Source organism: Miniopterus schreibersii (genome assembly GCF_964146895.1).
Source record: "Miniopterus schreibersii genome assembly, chromosome: 9".
Classification (NCBI taxonomy): domain Eukaryota; kingdom Metazoa; phylum Chordata; class Mammalia; order Chiroptera; family Miniopteridae; genus Miniopterus; species Miniopterus schreibersii.
Window position 1 is genome coordinate 26456926 of NC_138118.1, and position 26288 is coordinate 26483213.

The 26288-nt window shown below is 38.3% G+C and overlaps 1 protein-coding gene and 1 pseudogene across 10 annotated transcripts in view; one reads left to right on the top strand and one right to left on the bottom strand.

Annotated features, from left to right (window-relative positions):
• ST7 (suppression of tumorigenicity 7) overlaps positions 1-26288 on the bottom strand; it is a 333226-nt gene that overhangs the window by 214686 nt on the left and 92252 nt on the right. The window lies entirely within an intron of this gene.
• LOC308561993 (U1 small nuclear ribonucleoprotein A pseudogene) lies at positions 10988-15449 on the top strand (annotated as a pseudogene). The gene is made up of 2 exons: positions 10988-11015; positions 14632-15449. The product of its transcript is annotated as a U1 small nuclear ribonucleoprotein A pseudogene (transcript).

A 26288-nucleotide genomic window follows, 5' to 3' on the forward strand; every position in this document is an offset into this window, starting at 1 on the left:
TCAAAGTTGGAGGGATCACAATACCAGGTATCAAGTTACAGTACAAAGCCACTATAATCAAAACAGCCTGGTACTGGTACTAGAGCAGACACAGAGATCAGTGGAACAGAACAGACAACCCAGAAATTGACCCCTGCCATTATGGTAAATTAATATTTGACAAAGGAGGCAAGAGCATACAATGGAGTAAATACAGCCTTTTCAATAAATGATGTTGGGAAAATTGGACAGCTACATGCAAAAAAATGAAACTAGACCACCAACTTACACCATGCACAAAAGTAAATTCAAAATGGATTAAAGATTTAAATGTGAGACATGAAACCATAAAAATTCTAGAGGAAGACATAGGCAATAAAATCTCAGACATCTCTCATAGCAATATGTTTGCTGATACATCTCCCAGGGCAAGAGAAACTAAGGAGAAGATAAACAAATGGGACTGCATCAAAATAAAAAGCTTCTGCACAGCAAAAGAAACCATCAACAAAACCATCAACAAAAAAGGGAGCCCATTGTATGGGAGAACATATTTGCCAATGACACATCGGATAAAGGGTTAATATCCAAAATATATAAGGAACTCATACAACTTAACAAAAGGAAGATAAACACCTAATTAAAAAATGGGCAAAGGACCTAAATAGACACTTCTCCAAAGAGGACATACAAATGGCTGAGACGAGTGAAAAAGTGCTCAACGTCCCTAATTATCAGAGATGCAAATTAAAACCACAATGAGGTATCACTTCACACCTGTCAGAATGGCTACCATCAACAAATCGATGAATTACAAGTGCTGGCGAGGCTGTGGAGAAAAGGGCACCCTAGTACACTGCTGGTGAGAATGCAGACTGGTGCAGCCACTATGGCAAGCAGTATGGAGTTTCGTCAAAAGATGAAAAGTGGACCTGCCATTTGAGCCAGTGATCCCACTTCTAGGAATATATTCTAAGGAACCTGAAACACCAATCACAAAGAGCTTATGCACACACATCCCTTTGTTCATAGAAGTACAATTTACAATAGCTAAGATCTGGAAACAGCCCAAGTGCCCATCAGTAGGTGAGTGGATAAAAAAGTTGTGGCACATTTACACCATGGAATACTATGCAGCTGTGAAAAGGAAAGATCTTTTATCCTTTGGGACAGCATGTAGGGAACAAGAAAGTATTATGCTAAGTGAAATAAGCCAGTCAGAGAAAGACAAATACCACATGATCTCACTCATATGTGGAATATAATAAAAATGTACTGATGAACAAAGTAGATCCAGAGACACAGAAGCATAGAGCAGACTGAGAGATCTCAGACCGAAGGTGGGGGGAGGTATGTGGGTGGGGAGAGATTAATCAAAGAACTTACATGTTTATAAGCATAACCCATGGACACACACATTGATCTGTGGAAAACCTGGGGGTGGGATGGATGCAGGGTGGAGGGGATCAATGGGGATAAAACGGGGACATCTGTGATATTCTCAACAATAAAGATAAAGAAACTTTTAAAAAAAAGGGGGGGGAGAACAAAATGAACAAAAGCATGTTAAAGGATGGTAAAAATAATAATAATAAAAAAACTCATGCCCAATTTCAGGCTTGGAAAAAATTTCCAAATTTTCCACAATGTGATCATTTTACCTTTATTATGTTATGTCTATTGATACTCTCAAGGATTTATGGACAGCTCATTAACAGCCATATTTTTGTACCTACTTTTCAATTCTAACTTTCTGATGCATTACTATAGCTTCAGTGTTCTCCCAGTTCTCTTGCAATCAATCTTTCATCATACATGTCTTTTCACTGCAAGAAGAAAAAAAGAAAAAAAAAAAATGGTGCAAGAGGAGGTCAGAGGAGATCCCTGACGCTAGAGGCCTGTCAGTCTAAGCTGGGAAAGGGATCATTATCAGTGGGTGGACCCAGAGGCAAGCCCCTGAAAGTTTCAGAAGTTGATTGGCCATTTTGAATAAGCTTCTGATTCCTCCCAAGTTTGAGAATACATAATTTCAGGTGAACAAAGAATCAATCTCAATCTCTCTCTCCCCCCTCCAAATGCAGGCTCCAAGTGGGAGCATGGGTACAGCAGTAAACCAACAGATTGCAGCCAAGAACACAAGCTGGACTATAAACTAGCTAGATGCTGGACTGGAACTAAACTTTAATATGACACAGGATCTCTGGACATTGATTCTATTTCTGGTAGTGATTTTCCATGGCCAGAGAAACAGAAATGGGAGACTGGGGAACTCCTTTAATTTTGCTTCCCAAATAAATCATCCTCTCTTGTGGATCTTGGAAATGCTTTTCTTCACATCGCAAGAACCCCACTGCCACTGGCAAGAGTAGTACTTTGATAATTTTTCACCTTATGATAATTATTTCTTTTATTTTGAAACAAAGTAATATAACTTCTTTTCTTCCAGAGTGAGGTTTGTAAAACAAAAAAGAAATTTAAAGTATCCTGAGAAATCATCATATCCTTTCTCTCCAAGAAAATCTAGCTACAATTGTTACTGAGTATCCCATAAAACCTGAGTTTGACTGTTTTCCACTTTGGATTTGGATTTTTGTGTGACATATAGTTTCAAATATTCAATGGATATAAAACTCAGTGACATAAACAAGAATGGTATTAAAACATGCACAACAGGCTTCCCTGACACAAATGCAATGATTATACATTCAACCACAGGGTTTGAACACCTATACCTAGAGGATTATCTATATAAATTAAAAGCCTTTAATTTGGAAACTTCGAGTTTACTTGCTGTAATCATTCTATAAATATGATGAGATCTTGTTCATCTACTTGTCAATCCCAGAAGTCTGTACACATGACCTGAGCACACTATTGTTGCGTTTCAAAAATCACTACATATCTATGAATTTATCCTGTTTAAATAATAAGAATTTCTGCATATATTTATCTTCAAGAATATTCAGCAAACTATATTATCTTTAAAAGCAAAAATAACCACTAAATATGCAACAAGAGAAATGGTTAATTATTACATATCATTATGATAGTGACACTGAAAAATAATCGCCACTTTTTTTTAAATATATCTTTATTGATTTCAGAGAGGGGGAAGGGGAGGAACAGACAGAAAAGTAAATGATGAGAGAGTCATTGATCAGCTGCCTCCTGCACTCCCCCGACTGGGGATCAAGCCCGCAACCCGGGCATGTGCTCTGACCAGGAATCGAACCCTGATCGCCTGGATCCTAGGTCGACGCTCAACCGCTGAACCACACCCGGCCAGGCACCACATTTTAATTTATAAAGCGTATCATGTAACTATGTATAGTTTGACACCTCTTATAAAAATGCATAGATGATATATTCACTATCTGTGTAGGCACATAAACAATATGTATAGTTTCTGAGCAGAGAAGGAAATGTGGAAAGATACAAAGCAAACGTTCTGAGTGGAAGAGTTATGTATGATTTTTGTTGTTGTTTGCTTCACTATAAACTAAAAATTTTCTACTACATGTGTTGTTTTTTAATCGGGGGGGAGAAAAGATTTTCAAAGCATGTTACTGTCATTCTTTCTAATAAAGTTATGCTACTATCAACTAAAAAACCATAAAAGTATCTTTGGAGGGTCAAATTACATGGAACTTTCAATTTATAATCTTTACATTCTCTGTAGTCTTAAATTTTTTATACACACATGAATTATTCTAGTAATCAATAAAAGTATATACAGTTTTAAAAACAACCAATGCTATTTTTTTACTTCATTGAATAAGACTTTTTCTAAAGCAGGAATTTAAGGGATTTTTTCAAAAGAATATTTCAATTTATTTTAGTTTAAAATGAGGTACTAAAGGATAAGCTGGCAGATTAAGCAACAATAGCAACAACAAAACTCTATCTTTATTAAGAAATTTTTAGGAGAACTAAATATGAAGTTATATATGTTTATATATATGTGAATTCAAGTTTTAGAAAGATGGTACATGAACAGTAAATGATTTTTAAAGTTTGCAATGCTACAATCACAAAATATTGTACAGACTTGTTTGTTTCAGAGCATTTATAGCTGTGTAAATGGATAACACAGATTTTTTTCAAGAACCTAAAACACTGTTCCCAAGCCAGAGAAGGAGAATCATTTAGAAAGCCAGACTGATTAAATATGCTTAGTCTGCACTGAGCAATGCAACCCACCCAAGCACTATTACCATCCTTCAGTGTCACAGTGGGCTGCTAACATGACATAATTGCAGAACTACAGCTAATTATAAGGCAAGTGAAACACTAATGGAGAACTCACCCCAGCCAATTAACTGAGTGGACATTGTCGTAAATGTCCTGCATATGTTAATTCAAACTTTATCACCCATAAAAACATCCATACAACCCTCTCTTTTTGTTCCATTCTTTTTCAACCTTTATAATAGTATGGTAATACTATTAGTATATAATACTATTAATACATAATAGTATGACCCTGATGCAGAGCATCTATCTATCTTGCTACCACTGTAGCTGGCATTCTTTTTCCGGTTGGATAAGAATTTCTATGCCTCACCCTGGGCTTTAAGAGGCATTGTATAAATAATTTAAATTACTGCATAGTAATAAGTTGATAATCACATAGTAACTCCATTAGAAAAAATTAAACTAACATGATAACTTGGACTCACAATGATTATATTGTAACTCATTAAGAGCAATTCATTTGTGTCACCAGATGGCTGAATTAACACATCTAATCAGCAATACTCCTAAAACCAAGGCTGTAAAAACAATGATTATAGTTCTTGAAATCATTAATTTTTTTACTCTACCATTAAATTGTTTAAATACAAGTTGCACCTTCTCAACATGAAAGAACTGTAAACTACGCTATAGATTCTGTGACAATGTTGTATAAAACTATTACCTAAACATAGTTGCAACTTAGAGTTCTTCCCTGCCCATCAATGCCTTCTAGCTACATGGAACACTATGCCCTAGAAAAGACCTAGGAGTCAGATTTGCTCTCTTCTGATCCAGCACGTTAATGTCTCTGAACCAAGGATTCTGGACTTTTTTTTTACTGTTTTTTTAATCCTCACCTGAGGATACATTTATTAATTTTAGAGACAGGAAGAGAGGGGGAAGAGAGAAAGAGAGAAACATTGACTGTTTGCCTCCCATATGTGTCCTGACTGGGGATCGAACCTGCAACCCTGGTATGTGCCCTGACCGGAATTAAAGCCGCGACATTTTGGTGTATGAGACGATGCTCCAACCAACTGAGCCACCCAGAGGGCATAAATGTACATATTATACTTCTACCATTCTCTAAGGATTTTATAGAAAATAATGAGGCAACATTTATAACTCACTCAAAATTCACAATAAGAAATACTTACACTGCCCGGCCGCAGTGGCTCAGCGGCTGAGCGTCAACCTAGGATCCAGGAGATCAGGGTTCGATTCCCAGTCAGGACACATGCCCGAGTTGCGGGATCGATCCTCAGTCAGGGGCATGCAGGAGGCAGCCGATCAATGACTCTCTCATCATTGATGTTTCTATCTCTCTCCCTCTCCTTTCCTCTCTCTGAAATCAATAAAGTTTTTTGTTTTTTTTTAAATACTTATACTAAAGGAGTTTTGTATATATGAACATTCACACACACACATTAAATTAGCTAAATCCTGAGTTGATAATCTGGAAATGAAAAATCTACTTTCAGTTCCATCACATTTTTATCAAGATATTTTCTGCATCTTTGTTTTCTTCTGTATCTTTGTTTTCTAATCGATATTTTAAATGGGACCTTCTGAAATTCTCTCATTATTTCTAAGGTAGATGAGGAGAAATTATTTAATTATAGGAATCCCCTCCTATTTATGGAACAACTGTTCTAGAAAACCCTAAAGATGAGAGGATGAGTGTCTTTCTCCAACTCTTTTCACACTGGCTCAGGCCTCACCCTATCAGACAGGCCTGAAAGCAGGAGATAGTACACAGCAGAGGAGTGCACAGAAAAGCACTTTTCCTTCCCTTACTTTTTCTTCCCATGTCCAAGGGAGCGGCTGCAGGGGACAACAATGTGTTGCATAGAAAGGTTCAACTTCTTAGTCTTCCGATTAGGCCAAATGTCTAAATTTGGGAGCAAAGAAACATGTACCCCTACATTATCTAACTTCTGTTCCAATCCATCTCTGCTCACTTTCAGTCCTTTATTTCTGTAGGTAGGACTTCTGCCATAAAGTAAAAATTGTCATGATAAGTTCACAATATACATATTAGAAATTCAAAACAAATTATAAACCTTTAAACTATGGGTGCTTATATATTTAAGCAACATGAAAGATACTAGTTAGTATAATTTTTCATGAATAGAATATATTTGAATGGTTTTGCAACTTGTTTTACAGTAATTATTTTCATCTTCATTCTTCATAAAAAGCCTCAGAAAGGGTTAAGAATTATTCTCACCATATTAGCACACTGGTATCACCTTCACCTTCACCTTCACCAAAGGAAAATTTTGAAATGTTCAGTTTCTTGGAATTAAGCTAGAAAGAATGAACAAACTATACTTAAAATTAACTATATTTTTCTGTAAGTTCTTGAAACAATACTTTTTTAAAAATTTACTGTCCTAAGAGAAAGACATGTACATGAGATAGAAAGATAAGTCTGTGGGAAGCTCCTGATCAATTCCTGAAAGCTGAGAAAGCACGTTTGTTGTTTATTTGCTGAACAAACATTTGCATAGAGCTTTGTATGGAAGAGACACTGTTCTACATATTTTACAAACATTAGCTCATTTAATCCTCATAACTACCACATGAAGTAAGTAGTACTATTCTCCCCATTTTACAGATGGGGAAACAGGCACAGAGAAGTTAAGTAACTTAAAGTCATACCAGTAGTCAGTGGCAGAAGTAGGACTTAAACCAGGCAGTCAAGATCCGGAGTTTGTGCCCTTAACTATTCACGCACTGCCCTCCAAAATACACTGACTCTCTTCAGGAGTACCAGCAACATTTGGCCAATTTAGGCATATCATTCAATAATGTGGACATTCCCAGGGGGGTAGAAAGATAAAAATAAATGATAACTTATCTGTCCCCATAAAGTATGCCTAAGGTGCTGGTATCACTCATCTGAATAGAGTTCTAGGTTCCTTCCACTGAGGTAGCACATTTTCCCCTCAAAACTGTATTATATAATATACTACAAATTTGTATTTTCACTTAATATATCATAGTTGTCTATTTCAGAACATTCAGACCTACCTCATTCATTTAAGATGCTACACAGCATTAGACTGTGTGGACACTTACAGAGATGGTTAAACAGCCTGTTGATTTCTCCCACTTTTTTCCCAAAGTCTCATTCTAGGAACCTACTTAATAGCCTACCCCTTTCCAGTCCTGTACTTCAAAGACTAAAGCTCAAATAAACATGGTGTCAGGTGGGATTGCCTTGTAAATTATAAGGCTGTCTAACCACAACGCTGTACACCTCAAACTAATATAATATTGAATGTCAACGTTAATTAAAAAATAAAATAAAAAAGATGAAAGCTCAGCCTCAATGCTCTCTATGGGTTCCAGCACAGCCTGCCTGGACTTCTACAGTAAGCCTAAGGTATTGAGTTACTAGCTCCCCCTTTCTTTGCTGCAAACTCCCTTTTGAAGGGCCTACCATGTACCTTACTGTCTGAGCACCTCTGTGGCCTGTGGACTTAAGATAACACCCTTCACTCCCTTCATCAACACCTGAAGCTGGGCCAGTTGCAGTGGTTGCTTCTCTCTCCCATTTCTGGTTCCTGTCCACCTGCATTGCTCTGCTGGAAGGAATTTGCTCTGGCTGGCCAGACCCCAAGAAGTGAAAAATCACACTCAATGAAAAGCTGGTAACTTCTGCCTCAAAAGCCCAAAAGAGGTTGTCAAGGAAATCTCTCAGTGGACCTCTGCCACTAAACAAGGATGAAGTTTTATGTTTAGTTTTAAAACTAAACATAAACTGCCCAGTGTGGCTCAGTTGGTTGAAGTATCATCCAGTTCGCAGGTTTGATTCCTAGTCAGGACACACAGCCAGGTTGTGGGTTCAATCCCTGGTCAGGGTGCATACTGGAGGGAACTGATCGATGTTTCTCTCACATCTATGTTTCTTTCTCCCCTCTCTCTAAAAAAAAGAAAAGAAAAAATCTTGAACTCTCTCCAAGAGGATTCTTAGAGAAAACCATAAAGAGTGAATAAATGCAAAAATAAGAGTTGCTTTAAGAGAAAATTACCAATAAGTGCAAAAGATAATCTGAGAGGACCTGGCATTTCTGAAACCAAAGCATCTATTACTAAGTAGATTGTGACTACTCTCCATTTCTAGGTGAGCTGAATAGAAACATTAATTGAACAATGACATTGGTCATTTTCAAATCTAACGTATTTTCTTGTTTCTTCCTTCAATCTAGAATCTTAAAGTAAGCCATTCAGAAGATACAATATTACAGAATGACACCAACTGAGAGGAGGGAGAGGGCTGAGGATGACTTCAATAAAAGGCCTTACATGTGGAACGCAATGCTTTTGCTCACTGATCTATACCATATATCTTTTAAGAATGCACTAATATAAATATGCTTTTCTCCCCCACATCCAATCCATATCACTGCCCCAGAAAATTATTCTTCAAGGACAGTGATTTTAAACCCTTTTCATCTCATGGCACACATAGGCTAATTACTATAATTCTGCAGCACACTAAAACACGTGTTTTTTGCTGATATGACAAAAAAAATGGTATAGTTTTGATTCATTCACGCCAAACAGCTATGGTTGTGTTGGCTGTTGTCATTTTTTTTTATTTGACAATCTAAGGGAAAAGAGGGCAGTGCCCCTGAAGAAATAGTTAGGTATTGCATGTTTTAAAAATTCTTGCAGCACACTGTGAGGTTGGAAAAAAAACTGTCCCATTAAATGAGAATTATTCTGCTATGACATTAGTAAGCCTACTTTCACTTTAAAAATAAGAAGCTGTTGAATTAATCACTTAAGTGTATTAAATAAACTGTGGAAGAGTATCATCCTGCTGGAAAACTCTCATCCCTCACTCTCCACCAAGAGAGAGTTTCTGTTAGGTCTAAATGTTACCAATGAAAGTGGGGTTCTTGGGGTGCCGCTGGAATAAGAATTCCTGGAGGCCCCCATGGAAGGATGAGGTATTATAGAAAGCTTCATGTCTGTGCAGTTACACCTCTAAGTTACCAAGATCCCATTCCCTTTGGTCCCATTTTGCTATCAGCAGAGCTAGGATCAGAGCCAGTGTCCAGATTTCCCGCTCCATGTTGAAACACAGGTCCAGTCCAGCATCAGGCTAGCTTAGTTTGTGTTCTTCACTGCAGTCCATCAGTCCATTGCATGTGCAGTCCACAGGGCCACATGGCTATGGATGGAACATGGACAGAAGCAAAACCAAAAGCACCAGAGAGTCAAAAGAGAAAGAATTCCTTATTTTCTAGGAGATTATGTATTCCCAAATCTTCGTGGGCTTGCATTGGCCCTGCCCCCTCTGGCCAATTATCTCTGCTCCCAAATTTGGCTGGCAGGCATCGTCCCTATGTCATCCAGCAGCTTCCTGGGGAAGCTGCCCAAGTGATATGCCTATAATGTCTGGCCTTTCTTTTGCTCCTTTTCTATTATTACTAACTAGCTAATTACAACAGTATCATAAAGACCAGTAATAACCATAGCCATATAGATGGTCAAGAGAGTTATGATTTACCTGAAGTGGAAAACTGCTGCCAAGAAAAAGCAAATGGAACAGAGTTTAGTATGCTCTGCCTCTAGTGCCTCTTTCACAGGCTGAACATTACATCTGAAGAACAAGACATTTCACAAAGTTTGTTCAATAATAACTTTTTACCAGATCTGATTAGCAGATCTTTACCCAACTGGTGTGCTCAGTTCCCAGCCCTGAGCCACCTTTTTTGTTTACCCTACCATGCCATTCAAATAGCATTACTTTCTATGCATGGGATGATGTGGGAAAGGTTGAAAAGCTTAGAATTAATCTTTGTCCACTGAGCTATCTATGTATTAATTGGCATAGTGCATATTAACATGGTGTCTTTGATGAATGACAATGTATTTGAGCTGGAAAAGACCTCAGATCAATGCTTCCCAAATGGGACTCCTCCAAATTTAAGTTCTATGGAATACTAAGAGCTGTTAGTTTAATTGGGGGAGGGGTAATTTGCGAAATACTGGGTTAAATTTAAGCAAGTTTTTTTTAGTGCAGGATGTTTCAGATAGCTTCTACATGCTGAATGTACTGTCTACAGAAGGGGAGCATAATAAACAATTTATGTTTGTTTAAGGGTGGAGCCCTTAAAATATCTTTTTTTCAACTGTGGTAAAATACACATAAAAATTTATCATCTTAACTATTTTTAAGTGTACAGTTTGGTAGTCTTAAGTATTTTCATACTGTTGTGCAACCAATCTCCAGAGCTCTGCATCTTGCAAAACTGAAACTCTATACCCATTAAACCACAACTCACTATTTTCCCCTCCTCCCTGCCCCTGGCAACTACCCTTAGAATATCTTTAGCAAATAATAATTCACAAAACACACTTTGGAATAGTTCACCCCCTCATTTTATGGATGAGAAAATGGGCCTGAAAATGTTACATAATTTGTCCAATGTCACAATAGTGAGCCAGGTCTAGAAATTCAGACTGCTAGACTTTTAGTATGACCTCTTTTCACAACACTAAGAATAGACACCTGATATAAGCTAGCAATTACCCAAATTCTACCACCATATGCTCTGAACATACGTGCTATCTACCAGGTGCCCTTCAAATAAAGGACTATTAGGTAAAAAAAAATTTTCCCCAAAGTCACACTATGTCCAGGATTCTCCAAACTGGGGTGCAAATAACATCAGGAAGCCCTAATTTAAACATGCCATGCTGTTACTGTAGACAGTCAGGAAGTTCTGGGGAGTCTCCCACATTGGCCAAGATGGCACAGGGGGAGGTTCTTACACGGAGTACCGAGAAAGCTAGAAATATGAATAGACAGGGCCAAAAGTTAGAAAGCTATTGGACAGGGCCCTAGTGCACCAAAAGGTAGCAAGATAATTGAATAGAAAGAAGTCCTCCCCTCCCTATGCCTCTAAGAACTGTGGGCTTGAGCAGGAAGAGGAGATGGTCTTTGAGACCAGAGTCCACCACTCTCCCAGGTCTTGGCACCTGAATAAACCTCTTTCCTTTTGTACCAGCATCAGTCTCATGAGTTTGGTTTTCATTGCAGCAAGCAAGCGAACCTGCATTTTCAGTTACAATACCTTTCTAGAGCATCAATTTTACTTCATTAAATAATAAATATTTTATATTAAAATCATCATAAATACATTGCAAGGCAGGATGCAAAGTTAACCTAATTTAAAAGGACTTCAAGGGGATCCTGTTTCAGCATCCTATGATGTATCTGTCTCAAGGACTTCTAACAAGGAAGCATGAGAAGCACTGCCTGGAGGGGAAGAGCCTAAAAGCTACAGTAGGACCTGGGACAGATCAGGAGGCACACACTGTAAACCCATGAACCAAACTATACTTCCAACATGTACCAGGAGGGTTCATGTCAACTCTAATGCCTTTAAGTACCTGTGTTTCTCACTGAAGAATCCATAAAGGAACAAGTTTAGAGAGTCTTCTAGTAATTATAATCTCAAAAGAATACAAAAAGGAGTAATATTGTCTATTGTTAGACATAAAGTTTGGAAGGTGAAATGGGGAAGTTTGTAGCAGAAGAGAAGGGTTGAATTACATATTAAGCTCCTATTCAGAAGGTCCATTGTAGAATGGCATTTAAATTTCATTATCTACCTTCCTCTTCCTGCAAATTCTAAATCCATGAAATTTAAAATACATGCCCATTCATTTTGGAAATGTACTTATTAAAATTCAGTTATATCTAATCACACTGTAAGAGTGAAAATTAAAAAAATTTCCCCTTTATTCTAAAAATTATCCAAAAGGGAAGGCACAACCTTTGAAAAATAATTCCGCAAAGGCAGAATGGATAAATTATTTTCCTTTTGGATCTCTTAAGTTTTAAGCGTTCATCCAAATGCTACTGTCAACATTCTAAGCTTTAGAAGTTAATGGCAGATTTTCAAACATAAAATACATAGTGGTAATTTTCTTGCCTTTACTTTAGCTGTGCCTAAGCAGCTAGCTTGAAGCAGCTGGCAACCTGAAAATGAAATGCAGCAGAGTTAAGCCAAGTACCTCCTTGACTAGCATCACGTGCCAGGACACAGCCAGCTGCAGTTCCACTTGGTGTTTCCTTTTAACTGTCTCAAAAGATCCCTTCTCAGAATCTGCATCAGTATGTTTGCTAATCCTGGCACTGGGTTCTGAGTATTTGTTCTTCCCCCAGCTGCTCTCTGCTTTACATCCCCTAAAATCAGAGTTCCCCACACCAAAATGAAAGGCAAAATGGTAAATTAGTCAAGGAAACAGAGAATGAGCACCACATAAGGTGAAAGGCATGTGCCATGAATGTTAATATAACCCAAGCAATTATAATCATTATAATGAGAGCTGGCACACATTAGTTACTAACTGCACAGAAGAGACTGCAGCTAACCTTGGTGAAGCTCTCCTTTAGTCACTGAGAGGAGGCCTTCATTTTTCTAATTGAGTAACAAGTCTGGATTCCCAGCTCCCTAAGACAGCCAATTATTTTCAGGAGTATTGCTAAATTCTCAAAATAAATTTGAATTTGCATTAGTTAAAAATACATGACATACTGCAGATGGGTGGTAGTAAAGTAGAAAAAACATAGGATTAAACAGTTTGTGGGAAAATTAAAATCATTCTTAGAAGCTGCTGGTTAATTTATAAACAATCTACTCTAAGAATGTTTCAGTAAGTCGGATAAAGTAGTAATAGTAATATAACAATTTAGTACTGGATCAGAGCCAACACCACCCTGAAGCATAGAAAGAAAATTATTTTTATAAAACAAAAGAATAGTGAAAAAGGAAAAGAAAGAAATTAAATATTCATTATGCTTAAAATGTACATTTATGGCAGGAATAGTAATTTACTTAAATCAGACCAGTGTCTTAAATAATGAACCCTACAATAATATATGATGTTGTCTTTCACTCTTTACAACATACATTAGAATATACCAAAGAGGCCGAAACTATCAGCTTTGCTAAATGTTTCTATACAGATCTAAAAACAAACAAAACAAAAATACTAATTTGTAATCATGAAATTGAAAATAAAGCAGCTTTACTAGCTTCAAGAAAATAGTACATAAGCTGTATCCCAGATCAGTCAACACCATGTCAATAAATATCTGTTGGATGATGAATGAATTATCAATGTAGAATTTAGGAAATTTAAAATAATTTATTGGAAACTTCTTGCTAATACAGTTGAGGAAAAAGACTAGAAAGGTAATTCCTGAGTTATCTGTTATGGGTCTGACAAAGTCTCTCTCTTTAACCAGACTTTAATCAAGATCCTCTGAATACCCTTTCCACAACTGGGTCTTGACTTTTAGACTTGCCTGTCTGCCTTTCCATTGCCCAGTTCTAGCAAGAATCTTATTATGTAGGTTTAGCCAGTATCCCTCACCCTAAATATTTGGTCACTCTCAATACTTGACTAAGTGATAGCTGATCACCCTAGCTTGCCTTCAGCAAGAATCCTGTTAGGTCAGTTTAGCAAAAAATTGCCCTACCCTCTTAGTAATTTTCCATCTACTGATACCCTCCTACTCCCACCCTGCTCCTTGGCTATAAATCCCCCCTTTTCCTTGTTGTACTGGAATTCAGCCCAGTTCTATACTGAGGTCTCTTTCTCTCTATTACAATAGTATTGAATGATATTTTTTTTACTGCTCTAACTACTGTCAAGCTCTGGTTTTCTTTGACAGGTCTTAGTGATTGTGCCACAATCTGGAAAACAGTTTGGCATTTTTTCAAAATGTTAAATACAGTTACCACAAGATTCCCATGAGAATTGAAAAAATACATCCTCACAAAAACTTGTATACAAATGTTCATGGTAGTACTATTCATAAGTCCAGAAAGTAGAAACAACCCAAATCCCCACAAATGATTAACGGGTAATAAAATGTGGCATATCCATACAATAGAATTACATTCAACAACAGAGTAATGGAGCACTGATACATGCCCTAACATGGATGGACCTTGAAGACATTGTGCAAAACTAAGGAAGCCAGTCACAAAAGGCCATATGTTGTATGATTCCAAATTTATGAAGATTCCAGAATAAGAAAATCCATAGAGATGAAAAGTAGATTGGTGGTTTTCAAAGGATGAGGAGAAGGGGAAATAGGAAATGACTGCTAATGGGTAGGAGTTTCTTTTGGGGGTGATACAAAAGCTCTAAAATTAGATAATAATAATAGTTGCACAGGTCTAAAAACCACTAAATTGTATACTTTGAAAAGGTAGATTTTACTATATGTGAACTTTATTTCAGTGAAATATTATAAAAATAAAATAAAACATCATTTGACTCAAACCTAGCAGGAGCCACTTGCCAGAACTGTGGTTCTGTCCTGGGTCTTGGGCTTCTGTCCTGGCCCTACCTGCTGAGGTCTCCCCAAAGCAGTTCCTGAGACCTGCCCCAACCACACTATCAATATCAACAAACTCAATGAGAAAATTAAGAAGTCCCTGTATGCTGTCTTCTCCCAGTTTGCCAGATCCTGGATATCCTGGTGTCATGGAGCCTGAAGATGAGGGCTAGGCTTTTATCATCCTCAAGGCCACAGTACCACCAATGCCCTGAGCTCCATGCAGTGTTTCCCCTTCTACAACAAGCACATGTGCATCCAGTACACCAAGACCAACTCGGATATCATTTCCAAGATGAAGGGCACCTTTGTGGAGTGAGACCATAAGCAGAAGAGGAAGCCCAAGAGCCAGGAGACCTCAGCTAACATGAAGGCAGTGTAGCGGCAGGGCAGTTGGTCCTGCAGTAGGGGAGGCCCTGGGGCCTGTCCTGGGCATGCCTCCAATGACTCAGGAACCCCGCGCATCCTGCACCACATGTAGGGTGTCAGCCTCGCTACATGCTGCCACCTGGCATGATCTAACCTCCAGCCCTCACACCCGGCCAGATCCAACAGAGGGCCATACCCCCACAAAAGCTTATACCAGACCAGATGCCAAACTACCCAGTGTCTTTCAGAAAACCCACCGAATCACATCTTGTTCCTCACAACCTACCAGAGAAAACAAGTTCATGCTGTCCATGCTTTTAAATCAGTTCCCTGGCTTCAAGGAGGTCCGCCTAGTCCCAAGGCAGCATGATATTGTCTTTGTGGAGTCTAACATTAAGGTGCATGCAGAGGCTCCCCCGGAGCCCCACAGGGCTTCAAGATCACCCAAAAAAATTCCATGAAGATCTCCTTTGCCAAGAAATAGTGCCTTTTCCACATGCCTGCATCTACAATTGGGGGCCTCCCCTCTTCCCCTTGGCTCAACTCCCTGAAGGTAAGCCCCACTCAGGAGCCTCCTCCAAGCTGCGAGTATGAGTGGTCACACAACACTGTACTCAGACCTTCTCCCCAGACACTGCCCCAAGCATGGTTAGGATGGAATGATTGGGCGGTTTTTTGTGTTTGTTTTTTTATTCTTGCTTTCTACTTTTCTATTTTAAGTTTCTTTATCTTTATTGTTGAGAATATGACAGATGTCCCCTTTTTATCGTCACTGATTCCCTCGACCCCAAATCCATCGCACCTCCAGGGTTTCCCCATACCAATGTCTGTGTCCATGGGTTATGCTTATAAACATATTCTTTGATTAATCTCTTCCTACCCACACAACCCTCCCCGCCTTAGCTCTAAGATCCCCTCAGTCTGTTACAAGCTTCTATGTCTCGGAATCCACGTTGTTCATCAGTTCATTTTGTTTATTATATTCCACATATGAGTGAGATCATGAGGTATTTGTCTTTCTCTGACTGGCTTATTTCACTTAGCATAATACTTTCTAGTTCCATACATGCTGTCCCAGAGGATAAAAGATCCTTCCTCTTCACAGCTGCACAGTATTCCATGGTGTAAATGTGCCACAACTTTTTTATCCACTCACCTACTGATGGGCACTTGGGCTGTTTCCAGTTCTTAGCTATTGTAAATTGCACTCCTATGAAAATAGGGGAGCATAAGTTCTTTGTGATTTGTGTTTCAGGTTCCTTAGGATATATTCCTAGAAGTGGGATCACTGGGTCAAATGGCAGGTCCACTTTTCATCTTTTGACGAAACTCCATACTGCTTGCCATAGTGGCTGCACCAGTCTGCATTCCCACCAGCACTGTACTAGGGTGCCCTTTTCTCCACAGCCTCGCCAGCACTTGTAATTCATCGATTTGTTGATGGTAGCCATTCTGACAGGTGTGAAGTGATACCTCATTGTGGTTTTAATTTGCATCTCTGATAATTAGGGACGTTGAGCACTTTTTCACTCGTCTCAGCCATTTGTATGTCCTCTTTGGAGAAGTGTCTATTTAGGTCCTTTGCCCATTTTTTAATTAGGTGTTTATCTTCCTTTTGTTAAGTTGTATGAGTTCCTTATATATTTTGGATATTAACCCTTTATCCGATGTGTCATTGGCAAATATGTTCTCCCATACAATGGGCTCCCTTTTTTGTTGATGGTTTTGTTGATGGTTTCTTTTGCTGTGCAGAAGCTTTTTATTTTGATGCAGTCCCATTTGTTTATCTTCTCCTTAGTTTCTCTTGCCCTGGGAGATGTATCAGCAAACATATTGCTATGAGAGATGTCTGAGATTTTATTGCCTATGTCTTCCTCTAGAATTTTTATGGTTTCATGTCTCACATTCAAATCTTTAATCCATTTTGAATTTACTTTTGTGCATGGTGTAAGTTGGTGGTCTAGTTTCATTTTTTTGCATGTAGCTGTCCAATTTTCCCAACACCATTTATTGAAAAGGCTGTATTTACTCCATTGTATGCTCTTGCCTCCTTTGTCAAATATTAATTTACCATAATGGCAGGGGTCAATTTCTGGGTTGTCTGTTCTGTTCCACTGATCTCTCTGTCTGCCCTTGTGCCAGTACAAGGTTGTTTTGATTACAGTGGCTTTGTACTGTAACTTGATACCTGGTATTGTGATCCCTCCAACTTTGATCTTCTTTCTCAAGATTACCCTGGCTATTTGGAGTGTTTTTTGGTTCCATATAAATTTTCGAAGTGTTTGTTCTAGATCTGTGAAATAAGTTGTTGGTATTTTAATAGGGATTGCATTGAATTTATAGATTGCTTTGGGTAGTATGGACATTTTAATGATGTTAATTCTTCCAATCCGTGAACATGGTATATTTTTCCATTTGTTTATATCTTCCTCTACTTCTTTTTTCAGTATCCCGTAGTTTTACCAGTAAAGGTCTTTTACATCCTTGGTTAAGTTTAATCCTAGGTTATCTTATTTTTTTAGTTGTAATGGTAAATGGGGTTGTTTTTTTAGTTTCTCTTTCTGAGAGTTCATTATTGGTGTATAATAGTGCCATCCATTTCTGGGTGCTAATTTTGTATCCTGCTACCTTGCTGAATTCATTTTTTAATGTAGTAGTTTTTTGGTGGAGTCTTTAGATTCTCTCTGTACAATATCATGGCATCTGCAAATAATGACAGTTTTGTTTCCTCTTTTCCAATTTGGATGCCTTTTATGTTTTCTTCTTGTCTGATCTCTGGGGCCAGGACTTCCAGTATTATGTTGAATAAGAGTGGTGAAAGTGGACACCCCTGTCTTGTTCCTGTTCTTAGGGGAAATGGTTTTAGTTTTTGCCCACTGAGTATGATGTTGGCTGTAGGTTTGTCATATATGGCCTTTATTATGTTGAGGTATGATCCCTCTGTTCCCACTTTGCTGAGTTTTTATCAGAAATGGATGCTGGATTTTGTCGAATGCTTTTTCCGCATCTACTGATACGTTCATGTGATTTTTGTTTTTCAATTGGTTTATGTGATGTATCACGTTTACTGACTTGCGAATATTGTACCAGCCTTGCATTCCTAGAATAAATCCCATTTGGTCATAGTGTATGATCTTTTTAATATATTGCTGGATTTGATTTGCTAATATTTTGCTGGGGTTTTTAGCATCTATGTTCATCAGGGATATTGGCCTGTAATTCTCTTTCTTTGTAGTGTCATTACTGGTTTTGCAATTAGGCTAATACTCGCCTGGTAAAAAGAGTTTGGAAGTGTTCCTTCCTCTTAGATTTTTTGAAATAGTTTGAGGAGGATAAATGTTAATTCTTCTTTGAATGTTTGGTAAAACTCCCCTGTGAAGCCATCCGGGCCAGGGCTTTTGTATGCTGGAAGCCCTTTGATTACTGCTTCAACTTCATCAGCAGTTATCGACCTATTTAAACTTTCTGACTCTTCCTGATTGAGTTTTGGAAGACTGTATTTTTCTAGAAATTTATCCATTTCATCCAAGTTGTCCAGCTTGGTGGCATATACTTGTTCATAGTATTTTCTCACAGTCATTTGTATTTCTGTTGGGTCAGTTGTTATTGCCCCTCTTTCGTTTCTGATTTTGTGTATTTGACTCTTCTCTCTTTGTTTCTTGATGAGTCTGGCTAGAGGTTCATCAACCTTGTTTATCTTTTCAAAGGACCAGCTCTTGGTTTCATTGATGTTTTGTATTGTTTTTTTAGTCTCTGTCTCATGTATTTCTGCTCTGATCTTTATTATTTCTTTCCTTCTACTTACTCTGGGCTTTTCTTGTTGTTCTCTTTCTAAGGTTAAAGTTGTAGGGTTAGAGAGTCTATTAGAAGTTTTTCTTGTTTTTCTGAGGTAGGCTTGTAGTGCTATGAACTTCCTTCTCAGGACTCCTTTCGTTGTGTCCCATAGATTTGGAGTTGTTGTGTGTTCGTTTTCATTTGTTTCCAGGAAATTTTTTATTTCTTTCTTAATGTCTTTGTTAGCCCACTCACTGTTTAAAAACATTCTTTCCAACCTCCTTGTCTTTAAATGTCTTTTAGTGTTTTAATTGTATTTGATTTCTCATTTCATGCCACTGCGGTGTGAGAAGATGCTTGATATGATTTCAATCTTCTTGAACTTGTAGACACTTGTGTCCTAACATGTGGTCTGTCTTTGAGAATGTCCCATGTGCACCTGAGAAGAATGTATATTCTGCAGCTTTGGGGTGGAATGTTCTGTAAATGTCAATCAAGTCCGTATGATCTAGTGTGTCATTTAGGGTCACTGTTTCCTTGTTGATTTTTTGATCTGGAAGACCTATCCAGTGAAGTCAGTGGGGTGTTAAAGTCCCTAAGTATGACTGTATTCCTTAAAGTCCTCTAGAAGTTTTTTTATAAATTTAGGTGCTCCCTTATTGGGTGCATATATGTTTATTAGGGTTATACCCTTGTTGGATTGATCCCTTTAGTATTATGTAATGACCTTTCCTGTCTCTCGTTATGGTCTTCATTTTGAAGTCTATTTTGTCTGATATGAGTATTGCTACCCCAGCTTTTTTTTCATTTCCATTTGCCTGGAAATTTTTTTTCCATGCTTTAGCTCTCATCCTCTTTAAGTCTTTTGTTCTGAGGTGGGACTCTTGTAGACAGCATATATTTGGGTCATGTTTTTTCTTATCCATTCTGCCACCCTATATCTTTTTATTGGGGCATTTAATCCATGTACATTTAAGGTTATTATTGAAAGATACTTATCTACGGCCATTTTGTTTCTTTATGCCTATTTCTCATTCTCTTTATTTCTACTTCTAATTATAGCAGTCCCTTTAACATTTCCTGTAATGGTGGTTTTGTAGTGATAAAGTCTTTTAGCCTCTTTTTGTCTGGGAAGCTCTTTATTTCACCATCCAGCCTTATTGATAATCTTCCTGGATAGAGTAGTCTTGGTTCAGATATTTGTTTTGCATTATCTTGAATACTTCATGCCATTCCTTTCTGGCCTGTAGAGTTTCTGATTAGAAGTCAGATAGCAGCCATATGGGAGCTCCTTTTTAGGTAACAGATTGCTTTTCTCCTGCTGCCTTTAGGATTTTCTCTTCGTCTTGGATTCTTGGCATTTTAATTATGCTGTGTCTGGGTGTGTGCCTCTTTGGATTCTTCTTGCTTGGGACTCTCTGTGCCTCCTGAACTTGTGTGACTTTTTCCTTGACCAGGTTAGGGAAGTTTTCTGCCATTATTTCATCAAAAAAGTTCTCTAACCCCTGCTTACTTTTGACCTCCTCTGGCACTCCTATAATACGAATATTGCTACATTTCATCTTTTCCCACAGCTCCCTTAGACTGTCCTCCTGTTTTTTTATTGTTTTTTGTTTCTTGGTCTCTGATTGTGTGATTTTTTTCTACCCTGTCTTCTAATTCATTGCAGTCCTCAGCTTCCTCTAATCTGCTGTTTATTCCTTCTAATGTATCCTTTATTTCTGCTATGTCATTCTTCATTTCTGCTTGGTCATTTTTCATAGTTTCCATATCTTTTTTTCATGCTGTGGAGCATCCTTACAATCAGTATTCTGAACTCTATATCTGAGAGATTGCTTATCTCCACTTCATTTGGACTTTCTCTGGAGACTTCTCTTTTTCTTTCATTTGGGGCTTGTTTTTTGGTCTCCCCACTTTGGCTACTTTTTTGGGTTTGTTTTTACGTGTGAGGTAGATCTGCTAAGACTCTCAGTCTTTTTGGAGGGTCTCTGGTACAGGCCAATACCAGACGCAGTTTGTGACTGGCCCTGAGTACCCTGTTTGGCGCTATCAACAACCCTAGGCTTGAGGTCTCCACTGCTTGGGCTGGGTATGTTTGGACAGGACCAAGACGCACACCAAAGTCTGCTTTTCTAAGGCCTGGGTCCCAAAACAGATCAGGCAAAGACTCAAAGCACCCTGAGGTTTACTTTTGTCTGCAGACTGATTAATGTGATTCTTTTAATGAGCCTCAGGTTGTAGAAGCCCCACATGGTGGGGTGAGTGATTGCTATCAGTTGGTTAACAAGCCTCAAGCTGTGGAAACTCTTCTGGGCAGGGCAAGAGGCTCTCCAGCAGGGTGGGGCAATTGCTTCCCCCCCTCAGGCAAAAGCTGAAAATTCACCTCCGGAGAAAGACGTCCCCCAGTGTGGGGGAACGACTCTCCCCAGGCTCTCCCCACACAGCTCCAGTCCACTCCACTCCCCCACCACCAGAGCCCAAGATGAGTGGCTGCACACAAAACTTTGTGTGGTGGCTCTTTAAGAGGGTGCCTGCATTTCCAGCTCCCTCTCCCTGGCAGGCAGGAACCTTGCTGCTTTTCACAGCCAGATGTTATGTGGGCCCCTTTCTCAGGTCTGGTGCTCTTGGCTGGGAAGCCCAGCCTGGGGTTTAGGCCCCAGAATCCTCAGTAGGAACCTCCCACAGCTGAGATATCCCTCCAGACCTTCAGCTGCTGCTGGTGGGAGCCCAGCCAGCCCTCTTGCGTCAGCACTTCCTACCAGTCTCTGTGAAGTCTCCACTTTTCCTCCTTGGTTATGAGGGTACTCTCCAGATCGTCTTCAGTTGTTTTTCAGGATGGTTTTTCTATATTTTAGTTGTAAATCCAGATTGGTCCCGGGAGAGTGTCAATTTAGCTTCTACCCAGTCCGCCGCCATCTTGGATCTCTCTTGTGGGGGTTTTTGATGTTTAATTTTTTACCCAAAAAAAAGTCATTTGTTCAACATGTATTTCTTGAGGGCCAGATACTAAGAATAAAACCATAGGCATGGTTCCTGCCCTCCCAGCATTTTAAATCCTGCTTCACAATTTACTGTTATCCGGGAAAGGATATTCTTCCTCATCTATAAATAGGGTTAAAGGCAATACTCCATGACCAGCACACTGGAAGAGCACCCAAATTGTTAGTTATTATTATTATGTAAATATAAAGGCAAGATTTAAATGCTAGGATAAAGAATATAAATAAAACAGGAGAGCTTGATTGGAAGGTATCTCTTCAGGAAATTACATTTGGGGTGAAACCTGAAAGACGATCAGTTGAAGGTAGTCAGAAAGAACTTAAGACCTGCAGACAAAGGAAAGTGCAAAATGCAAAGGTCTTGAGGCAAGCAAGGGTGTGAGGCACTAAACAAGTGAGGACACTAAACAAGTGAGGGAAAGATAAGCAGGAGCCTGAATGTTCTAGGTTTTATAGACCAAAACAAGTATTTCAAATTTTACTCTTAGTACAGTGGAAAATCACTGAAAGCTTTTAAGCAGAAGGATATAATTCAAATATATTTCAAAAAGATCACTAGTTGTTGTGAGGGGGAAGAACATGCAGTCAGAGGCTACTGCTCTCTCCCAGGGGAAAGATAATGGTGACTTGGATTACATTGTGGTAGAGATCCCAAGTGTGATCCTAGGCTGAGATACAGAAATGAAAACAAGGATTTGTGTCAGAATCCCTTCCTTTCTGTTCCACATGTACCCAACCTGCACTGGATAGAACACAAAATGAAGAGTGAACATGCTGTAAAAGAAAGTACACCTGACCTGTACCAGACTTGAATCAAAAAGCCCTCAAATTCCTAGTTCTCCTCTCAACCAACTATGGAATCTTGGCAAATACTTCCTCCTTGAGCCTCAGTTCCTCATCAGTATAATTAGAATAAGAGCTCTACCTCACAGGGTTACTGTAGGGCTTAACTGACTATGTGAAAGTGCCTGTAGAGTATCAGGCAGTGCGCTCTATAAGTGCCAGTCAACTTAAGAGATACACCCAAAACAAAAACAAAATATGTATCATGATTAGTATTTGTTCTTCTTTAGGGCCAAGTTGTTTTTTGCTTTTTTGTTTTATATTAATGAACATGTATTAAGCCTCTTAAATATATACTCCAGCCTATACAGAACACAGCATAATCCATCTACTTCTATTCCATGGTACTTAACTTGCTGGGAAACCTTTATAGTTGTTGCAGATAAAAGTCCTCTTCCAGAGGCCCACCTCTGGGGAGCAAATGTTATTTAAAGATAGCTTATTGCTAAAGAAGCCCAGGCCAGGGAATGTAATGACCTGGAGAAAAGCAGTGAACATTTTGCTATAAAATAGGTTTGTGAAGCAATCAACATGAAAATTGATTTTAGGAGCTATTCTGGCAAAGATCATGACAAAATTATTCTTTTTATATGTGTAAAAATTTCTGCTGAGATTTATAAATTATACCCAAATTCCACCTAAAAAACACAACAGTTTGGTCTGGTGAAGATGAAGGCACCCCTGTACACATTAGATTCACCATCTTTTCTGAAGCATATTTGTAGTAAGTTAATTAAATGGTTATGAAAAAAGCAAATTCTTCTGAGACTTCTCTGGAAGCCCCTGACAGCAGCCCACAAAGAAGTAGCCTTTTAATTACCTTGATATTTCATTAACGTTTTTGCTGACTTTTTATAATAATTCCATCACACTTCTTAAAATTTTCTAAGAAAGAATTAACTAAAGGAAAAGCAAAGGAATATGTGTTTACTTACCAGTACAATTAGTCAGATAATGAAAAAACAAAAAGAGAGCCTCCACATGTATATTGTCGCATAAATATTTATCCTTAACAGAAAAAGATACGATTTTGTTTTATGCCTTAATAATATACCATAATCAAAAGACAAAGGTAGCAAATAAATTTTAAAAATCTTTAAATAAATGCCATGTTATGTTGTTATAGCTACGTGGTAGGCAGTCAGACAGGCACGATAAGAGCAAGGACGATGGGCCAGGTATAGAAGGTCATCAGGGTGGAAACTCCCAGGTGCCTAGCAAAGATGGATTGTAGGGTGGGAGCACACCCCCAGGGTGGCCTTTCATCTCCGAGCACATCCACTGGTGACTAGGTTTGAAGCCCCTGACCTTTCCTCCTTAGAGATAACATCTAGGCCTCAGTTATATTTCAGCTCCAGGCCCAAAAAAGCAAAAAACCAGACCAGCAACCCCATGGTTGACCTCAGGACCAGATGCACTGAATAATGACCCCCTGCCCTGGTACCAGCCAATCAATCAGTGGAGACCACAACCCTGAAAGGACACACCTGGAGAACTGCTGAATATTCTATTGAGATCTTCCCCTGGGACCTCCCCTAAAATCTCTACCCTTAAAACCCTTAGGATGGAGGACCCAGTGCACTCTCCCTACTGGGAGCACACCCTTGCCTTTGGCTTTGCCTTCTCCCCCCCCCCCCATCCCACCCCCGAGGCACGTGTTACCATTAGCTTCCTCACTTCCAAGCACCAAAGCCCCTTCCTTTACTTCTATAACTTGTTTCCTAAGCCCATTTTTTCTAAGAATTACTTTCACTACCTCTATGGTTTACCAAATAAATGCTCTCTTATAGTTTGGGTCTTGGCTCTGAATTCTTTCCTAGCTAGAACTCAAGTACCAAGGTTGCTGAACCAAGGTCCTACCTGACCCCACCGTTCTAACACCTGGAGCCTTTCCCACAGCCTACAACAGCTATATTAGTTATTGGATAAATATGAGGAAATCTAATTATTTCCCTGAAATATTCTGAAAATTATTGTACTTCAAATCTTATACACAGACAGTGATACAGATTAATATAAATAATACCTGTTGGAAATTGCTATAATTGGCACACAGTGGCATAAAATTATATCCCCTGGGTAAAGAAAGAAGACACTGGAGGATAAATACCATAGGTATTTTCTGACTTAGTGTGCACTTTTCAAAATCCAGCTTCCTTTAAAGAAACAAAAGAACTATGTTTCTATACAAAGAAAAAAACAAGAAAATAACATATGAAATTATTTTATACAAATACAAACAAACTCTTTCTCCACTGCTTGTTAAGTGAGGGAAATGTAATAAATAAAAACAAAACTTTACCATTCTGAAAACCTGTTATCTTTGTATCGGGTTTAAAGCAAAAAAAAGAATTGGAACTGACATTTATCATTTACATAAAATTATTAGAATATTATACAAAGAACCTATTACCCAGATGTTCTTTCTAATTTAATACTCTTTAGGACTGCAAAAGAGAACTGTTTAACATTGAGAAAATAAAAATTGGGGAAAAAACCCAAAAGCAAAGAAACAAAAACAACAAACACTTAAGATTCTATTTTCAGATATTTTTATTGTCATTTTTTTCCATGTACAGGATAATGCATCTATTAGTTTACTAAAAATCAGTACTTTAAAATATCATTAGATATAGATTAAGAGAGTATCAGCAAAAGTGAAAACCAAGGGATTTTTTTTAAAACAATTATTATTATTTTTTTTAATCCTCACCTGAGGATATTTTTTCCATTTCTCTTTAGAGAGTGGGAGGGGAAGAGAGAGAAAGAGAGAGAGAGAGAAACATCCATGTGAGAGAGACACATCAATTAGTTGCTCCTGCACTCACAGTGACCAGAGCTGGGGGCCAGGGCTGGGGATCAAGCCTGCAACCGAGGTACACTCCCTTGGCGGGAATCAAACCCAGGACCCTTCAGTCTGCTGGGCGATGCTCTAACCACTGAGCAGAACCAGCTAGGGCAAGAATTTGATTCAATATCAAGAGTACAATTCACAGCACTTCTGACCAGAGGCACCACTTCCATTAAGTGAAGAATCTGACAGATGACATCATTCTCAATTCCAGAATGTCTAAATCCAGGTCTTAAATGAGCAGGAATATTATATATATACTATACATGCCAGAAATACTACACACACATACAGACACACTCAAAATTTTGCCATAATTTGTGTTTACTCTCGTCGCACATGATATACAATCAAAAAAACATTTATTGACTTGAACCTTCTTTCTCTAGGCCCTTTAAATAATAATCTATTCAAAAGCTAAAATTACATGTATTATTTCTTTGATACCATCACACAGCAATTGTAAAAATATGGCCAATCAATTTACTTAAAACTGAGTTAAAATTTTTCTGTATCATAATTTCTCATAAAATACGGGCAGGTATAAAAATAGGATTTATAATCCCTAACCACTACTCTTTTTGGATACTTGGCTTCCTCTTAAGAATTGTGATCCTCAATTCAACACAATGAACCCAGAAATCAAATTAAGCCTTCAAGTAAGGAGCACAATGTGCCTTCATCAAAAAGAGGTCTCCACTAACAACAAATAGAAAAGATGTATAACAACTGGTATTAAATAAAATAAATTTTAAGTTTTTAACATCAACTGCTTTTATGCAAACTGACCATTAATTTCTGAAGACAGAGAAAGCTAAAGAAAGTTGAATGTTTATGTTTTACTAAGAAATAAAAC